The following is an 8,059-nucleotide window of genomic DNA, read 5'->3' on the forward strand; positions in this document are numbered from 1 at the left end:
AGGATCCTAAGGCTCGAGGCTTGAGTACAACATCCCTGAGTGATATGAGTCACACAGTTTATTTAATAGGTGAGCCGCCATCTGGTAAGGTAGAATTGGTGGGCAAGAACATAGTGTTTATTGAAAATATTGCCTCTTAAGTGAACCCTAGTTCATCTCAGCTACTGAGTCATCGATGTTTTATATAATTTGGGCAGACCATCATTTAACCCTGGAGGGTGGCATATTTTCGACAGGTTCATTGGTTAAAGCAATATTCAGGTGAAATAATGTGACCTCCCTGAGATCAATTCCATTGGACACTTCTGGGTATAACGCGTCTGAATGGTCGCATTAACACTGGGGCTCTGCAGGCATCACTGCCACGAAATGGCATTAAATGCCTCAGCAAAAAAGTAGACTTTTCAAAAATGTTACTGAGAAGCCATTGAATGCCATTCAGAAGAAAAGCTTCACCATCTTCTCTAAATGATTTAGGTTTCCGTTTTTGCTGGAAGGCAACATTGTTCATTTAAAGATGACAAAAACAGCTGCTCACAAAACTGCTGTCTCATCCCCAGTTTTTTCCTTTTATGTTATGTGAAAATGATTGACAACGTTGTCCTGGGGGTATTTTTCACGTGTTAGCCTGTGGACGTTTAGCATTTAGCTCATAGCACTCCCAGCATGACTGTAGACGCTTCCGTTTTTTAGTGTAGATTATTGGTAGTACCTGCAAAGAATTAATGCATCTGTGTACCTTGACCTTGTCTGGTCATTTCTTTAACCCTCACCCACCCTTGGTTGGTCTACCTAAGTTAATACAAATACAAATATCTGTTATAATAACTGTTGGATAGGACTCCTAGTGACTTTGGTGATTCCCTTGATTCTTCCTCTCGTGCCACCATCAGGTTGTGGTTTTAAATTAAATGTCTCAACTATTGGGTGGATTGCCGTTCAATTTGGTACTACGGTGATCCGTGCGCCATCATCAGGCCAAATGTCAGCACGCTAAGACGCTGAACTATGATGGTGATCATGGTGAAGATTCCACCCGCCAAGCATCGGCATGTTGGCATTGTCCTTCAGCACGGCGCCATCACGGATGTGGTTAGCGCGGTGAAGTCGGCATTTGCCTCAGAGCACCGCTGTGAAGCCTCACAGAGCCATCAAGTTTTAAAGGATCGTTGTTGGACTGCTTTAACGTTAGGAACACATCGCATTTATTAAGGTTTCAGTTATACACTCTGCTGTGCATTGTACCGTAATTATTTTTGTGGAAAGGTGCTATAAAAATACTGAGGAAAAAGAAGAGAGTCTAACCTAACAATGTTAATATTATCTTATATTAACATAATGTTACATGTTCATATTCATGAAACCTTTCAAGTGTTAGCAGGCTTTGAAAGTTCTACGTGATGAATAAAACAGTGGATGGTAAAAAGTTAACGGATTATGTCCATAATTACATGGATTAAAAGTTCTGCCTCCTTCTGAAGGCCAGGAATCTTTCTATTGTTAATGAGATATCTACTGAGGACATACTTAACACTGAGATCTTGCCCAACCGCTGTAATAAAGCCGGTGATCAGTAATATATTTGGTGAGTATTTGGCATTTTATCACTCCCTCGAGAAAAATGTCCTATCTTTAGCTGAACCCATATTGAATCAGAGGTCAGGGTCGTGAGGTTCAGCGGCCCCCAGAGGTGGTAACAAAGGCAGATTGGTCCACTTCCCTGCTGTAGCAGTAGCTCTATAGATGTAAGAAATGAAATATGCACTGCAGTGCACCTTGCGAAGAATGATTCTTGTATTGGTGGTTTGTTCAATATTTAATGTCAGACAAAGAAAACATGTGGGACTAAAGGAGGCCCGTACGTCTGCTGTGTCTCCTCACACAGGCACAGTCGGCGTGATCAAACTAAATCAGCACGTTGAAATTCGCCGGGCCCAGCGTCGAGGTGTGAGCATCGAGGTGTGTTTAATTGGTGTCCTCGGGTTTTGCCAAAAAACCAATCTAGCACACAGCTGCAGTTTGTTATGTGGGCCGTCACTGATTGCCTGGAGCTGACAGCTGAGATGCATACAGCTCAGTGTGAAGCCCATTTTGAAAGGCAAAATCCAACTCCTACGCAAGAGAACTGGAGACAATTCACTGTGGCAACAAAATTAGTCTTATTGGATAGTTTTCCACTGGAGGCTTGGCCTAAATCTGACTGATAACCGAGACTTGTGCCATAGCCGAAACAACAAATAGACTAAGCAATTCCTTATCACCTCTTTGTTAATTTCCCCATTGCTTTTATCAGCATTGCGTAAGAGACGATTCAGAGAAGATTTGTTATTGTAATAGCTGAAGATTATAATTGTTTTTGGCTGCCAGCTTTTAGGCTTGTAGTTACTCCAAGCAATGGGATTACTTACAGAAAGAAAGATAAACAGCGTCTGCTGGTGCTGTCACTGCCAACAGCGTTGAGTGAGCAGCAAACATAAAACACAGCTTGTCCCTTAAACTTATCAGCTGCAGCCATAAACGGGTTTTTACCGTCTGCAAATACACACAAGTGAAAATCTAGTAATGATTTAGACGCTTCATTCCCCCAAGCCATCACCAGCAGTGTTTAGGAAAACAGACAGATACATGTGTAAGCGTTGTTCTCCCTGTCTCCGCCGCTCTGAGATGCATCCCAGTCCAGGTTAACCAGCACAACCAGTGCTTTTATAACCACCAGATCACTTGTGGCCACCACAGGTGATGGGCCTTAAAGAATATCCAACATGCCTCAATTAGCCCTGATCGATCCGAACTCCATTCAGAAAACAAGCATTTCAAAAGTTGTTTGCTGATCATCTTGCAACCAGAAACGCCTGTAGCCTGTTGGTCAGTTCTGCAGAGAAAGCCAGTCATAAAACGAATCCAGAGGTGTGTTTTCCAAATCTGAGCCAACTGAATAGTTCCCTGGAGCGCTGCAAGGTGTCATTATTCTACAGTTTTCTGACAACATGTTCTCCAGCTCTGGGTGGAAGTGTGGCCCCAACCCCAGGTGATACTGAGAATGATTTGGCAACTCTTTCTGCGGAAGAACATTGACATTCTGATTGATTCTGATTGGTTCTAAGAAGCTTACAGATTACATTCAGTGCCTGTGGTTTTTAAAACGACTTCTTTCTACTATATTGCGCGTGGCAGCTAGATGGGTAAGGCTAGGTTAGATCGAGGCAATGGAGCAACACGGCCACACCAACGCAGTCCATTGCATTTTTATTTTTGACTCTGCAATTTTCCATTCGAGTGCCGATGTGTGCAGAATTCCTAAGGATACCGGACTGGATTTAGTTAGAAAAGGGCAAAGTGGACAGGAAAATACTGTCAGTGCACTGCGGTGGAAAATTACAGAGTTGTGTATGGATGATAACCAGTGAGCCCAGCATGTGAGAAAAACCCTGTATACTGGAAAGAAAAGGTATTAAACTTAAATGAACCAGAGTGAGATAGTCAAGTCCATCCAGCTCTGCTTTGACCCCGCTCTCCAGAAATCAAAGGAGGCAATAACTGAAACCAAACAACCCAGAGGAACAGACAGGGGACCTCGATAGCGGACATGAGATTTCCAATTAAGCAAACAAAATAGCATACAGACCTGCTCCACCTGCTGTGGAACAAAATAAACTCAGACTACCTGCTGCAGGAAAAGGAAAAAGGTTGCTGAAAGGAAGAAATAAGATTTCTAATTGGACTTTGTAGATTGCTTCTTCCTCCAGTTGGGGACGACTGTGTCCTGGTTAGCTGATGGGCTGTGCTTTTCATCATGTGCAGAATTTTGACCTTGCATATTTAGCATTTATTCCTAACACTGCTGTTTTCATTAAACTGCTGCTCAAGTTTATCACAAGTTTCGGAAATCTTAGCAAAACAAACGTGAATCGGTGCATGTTTCTATCACTTACCATGGCTTTTTGCAAGCAGGACGTGACAAGATTTCATAATTGCTGCTGATCCACATGTACCCTGTGCTGTTTCTCAGCTCTCATCATGATGAAGAGGGCAGCGACAGTGAGCCCTGGAACAGTGCGTAGCAATGATTTGCCTACAGCAGAAGAAGCCGAAGAATTAAAAAAGAAAAATTAGAAAAATTAAAAAGAAATTATTTTGTTAAATATACTTCTCCCGAGGGGTCAAGAATGAACCCCTATGCCACAAGAGAAAAATAAGCAATAATAAAACTTAACTCCATGGAATCTCTCCTGGTGTGATTCAGGAATCAAATCTATTTCATGGAGGTAAATGTACCTGCCCGCCACGCTAAAGACTCTCTGGTCTTCTGTTTTTTTTGTTGTATTAAAATCATAGCAACTCCAGAGAGTACTGATGGGCCGTTGTTGCCGTCATCACCCTCCCATGACCTCAAGGTCGCTTGGTGGAAACAACTGTGACCTCCTCTTTAATAATGTCTGAGCTCAGCGTTCTGCTTTCTGGTCAAAGAGTTACATCACCATTGTTGTATGATCGCCAAGCCTCTTTTCTAGATTCATGAGTTATGTATGCTTATACAGATTTACAAATTAAGTGTACATGGGCATATGTAATAATTCCATTTTCAAGGGAAATGAAAGAAAAGAGTATTGGGGTAGCATTGATAAAGAAGTATCTCTGAACCTGTAGTTCAAGGGATGGAGCATTTCTACTTGCTTGGATCACCATGAAACTGTACATCAGTACAAATATCTGCTTCTTTGATAAAAAAGTGAAAAGTTTGATATAGATGTCAACCATAGAGGGTACATAAAGATGGGCGACGAGTGTCCACTTCCTCCCGCTGTTCAAAAATGAAGCCAAAATATCCCGGATACGGCCGCTGATGTCATGTGGAGCCGGAGTCTGCGCAGTGGTGATCAAGGTCCCGCCCATACACCAGCCTGACCCAATCACGAACACACCACAGTCACTCACAGCTGTCAGTCATGACGTCTCACCCCGTCTTTATAGCATCAAGGAGAATGCCGACTGAAACAGTCGCCCAACGGGCAGACTTATCCCAACAGCCCACATCCGGTGAGTCAGGCTACTATCTAGCTGACTGCAGAGCTCTACATAGAGTAACCATAACGTACGTGTAAACTTTTACCTGATGCGTGCTTACTGTGTTGAATCTAGCTGACCTGCTATGGTCACAGCCAGTGGCAACAGTCAGAGAGATGAAAGACACTGAATGAACCCTGAGGATGAACCTTGAAGTCAGCCTATGCAATCCCTCTTTGCAATAAAGCCTCATGTATAATGTAACAACAACAACCAAGATGAACAACCATCAAATGTCAGCTCAAAATGCCACAGAAATGTCTCCCTGAAGCCTGACTCGAGCATCTGACCTTGCACACTTATTTCAGTACTCCTTTGTCTGCGATAAAAAAAAAAACATCTTTGAAAGTAAAGGCAGCTGCACACAGTGAGTGACAGTCCTGGGAGGTACTTCATTATTTATCAGGAGGGGCCGTATCACCGCCAGGAGGTCGCGCCTTATATCCAGAATGTTAGCGGAACATAGCAGAGAGCTGCCAGTTAGATGACAGTACATCACATGGACTCCGGTGGCTGTCGGGGATCTTTTCCAAGTCAGGACATGAGCAATTTACAGTACCATTTGTGCTGCAGGATGCTGCGCTGGGCCAAGACTGGACTGCTGAGCAATTAAGAAGAGAAGCGCATGTATGCTTCAATCACCAAAATGAATTGATTCCAAACAAAAGCACAGCGTGTCACTGGCAGAAGGGGGGGGGGGGGGGGGGGCGCCATGTGTGTGATGGTCTCCTGTCAGCAAATAAGCATGGATTAATTAAAACTCTGGCTGCCCTATCATAATGTCTGACAGATGCACAAATACGTGTAAAAAGTGTGGTTGTTGATGTGACAACGTGCTGAATTGAATGAAGGAGAGAGCAGCAGTCTGGCTTTGTATTCTCGGAGGAGCAGTGAGATCAATAAGGCATCTAAAATCAGTGAAACCCGCCTGATCAGCTCCGAGCAGCAGAAATCGCTGCCGAGCCAAAGACCTTCCAAATCCCTCTGAGCTCTGCATTGTTGCCTTTTGTTTCCCCCAGAGGCCTCAAGGTATCTCTCCAAATCCCCGAGGGTACGCCCTCATCCCTCATTCCCATGGCTTATCCATTCTCCTGTACCCGCCGCTGGAAAATCCCGGAGGAACGAGAGCATTGTTTGTCACTTTGGAGCGACTGTCACTTGCCTTTCTTTTTCAAGAATAATAAGGTTTTCAAAAATGTCTCAAATCACCTCCCTACTCATTTTTCCTTTCTCCTCTGCTTATTATCTCAAAAGCAACAAAACCTCTCTTTTATTTCTTTTCCAATTCGCTATTGCATGAAAGGATAAGGCTGTCGACATTCTGTTGTTCTAATTGTCGACAAATTCCATGAAGAGACCAAACCAACAGTGAATTAACCCTACTAACAAGATGTCTGTGTAGCCAAAGCCTGATGTACTGTAGCTCAGTGGTTCCCAGCCTTGCACTGGGTGACATGGTCCTTCCTGTTGCTGCAAATACACACAGTCTGAAAAGAGGTGCACTATGAGCTCCCGTTGGTGCGATGTTTGCTCAAAGGACGAAAAGCCTGCAGTCACAGCCTCCTCCTGGCTGTATCACACTGCCCCCCCCCTGATCTCGCTCCAAGAACTAGTAGTTGCGTGAAGGATGAAAAAAGAACCGCTCCCAGCGTCGGAGAGGGGCTTTCAAAGGCTGGAAGATGATCTGTCGAGCACTTCGTGTGAAACATTCTGAAGCATGCGATCAATATTTCTGTCCAGTCAAGCCCGACCTCTCTCTCAAGCTGTCCGGAGAGTCCTGCGACTTTACGGGTCAAATGTCAAATCAATACTAAAGAGGTTGGATCAATTAGTCCTTTCCTTATTGAAATGAATGGGGTATGCCATCCTGTAACATTTTAGGGGCAGAAATGTAATCACGACTGCTTGCCTTTGGATCCGTTGCGATCGTGATCTACACACAGTGACTCACTCTTAAGGGGAATGCGAGTGCACTGCCACCTAGGCACCAAAGTGCGGAATAAACATGAGTCTAGTTAATGCCACTAATAGGAGTCTAAGTGCTGTGCTCTGACACCATGATTGCGCTGACCGTTCGCAATGGCGTGTCAGCAGAGATAAGTCATTATTTGTTCGGCATAAGAAATCGTCTGCCATTACTGTGCTCATGTTAGTAACGCTGCGGTGGGCTTTTATGATTTAAAACCTGCCCGACCTGCTACAGTGCACTGTCACCAGTAATTGCCATTGATGTCTCGTGGGTCCCTAAAATGAGGCAAAGTTAAAAGGCAACATACCGCTGAAACTCTCACAGGTCTCTCACATCGTTGCTTCAGTCTCTGTTCCCACTTCATGGGACCGTCAATTGAAACGTCATTTGTCTGGATAAATGAAGGGGGAACACACCACACTGTCCCCTCGGCACTCCAGTCGGCTCCTCCGCTGCTGCTTCCCCTGAGTTTAAAGCCTGACAGACGGCTGCTGCTCCTACAAAGATGTGAAGTTGGAAGACAGAATCTCTACTATTTAGTTTTTCCCACCAGGGGAATTGAATTCTCCGTCCACCACAATGTCACTGCCCTCCCGCGAAAGAGCGGCTGGGGGTCTCCGGAATGATATGAAAGACTTCTCGGACTCTCGAGTCCGCCAACTAAAACCCTTCGTTTTCGAGCCAGTGGATGACATGAGAAGAAGCGTGTGCTGCACATGACAACCAGGAGCCTTGAAGCAATAAAAAAAAAAAAAAAAAGACAAGAATAACTGACAACACAATGTTTTTCTATTAACTCCCTCTCAGATTATGTCATTTACAGCGCAGTAAAGACCGTGCTATCCTCCAAGCTCTTAAAATAAAATGCCGAGTGTTTTCTTCATATATTTCATGCTGCAGTTGTGACAGCATTTCTTTGCCAGCTGAATCATTTTAACATTTTAATAAGAGGTGCACTCGCTCCTCTCACTCGTATCATTTTCCCTTTAAACTCCATGCATGAAATGCCACACATGGTGACCATGA

The sequence above is a fragment of the Enoplosus armatus genome, chromosome 16 (genome assembly GCF_043641665.1).
Source record: "Enoplosus armatus isolate fEnoArm2 chromosome 16, fEnoArm2.hap1, whole genome shotgun sequence".
Classification (NCBI taxonomy): Eukaryota; Metazoa; Chordata; class Actinopteri; order Centrarchiformes; family Enoplosidae; genus Enoplosus; species Enoplosus armatus.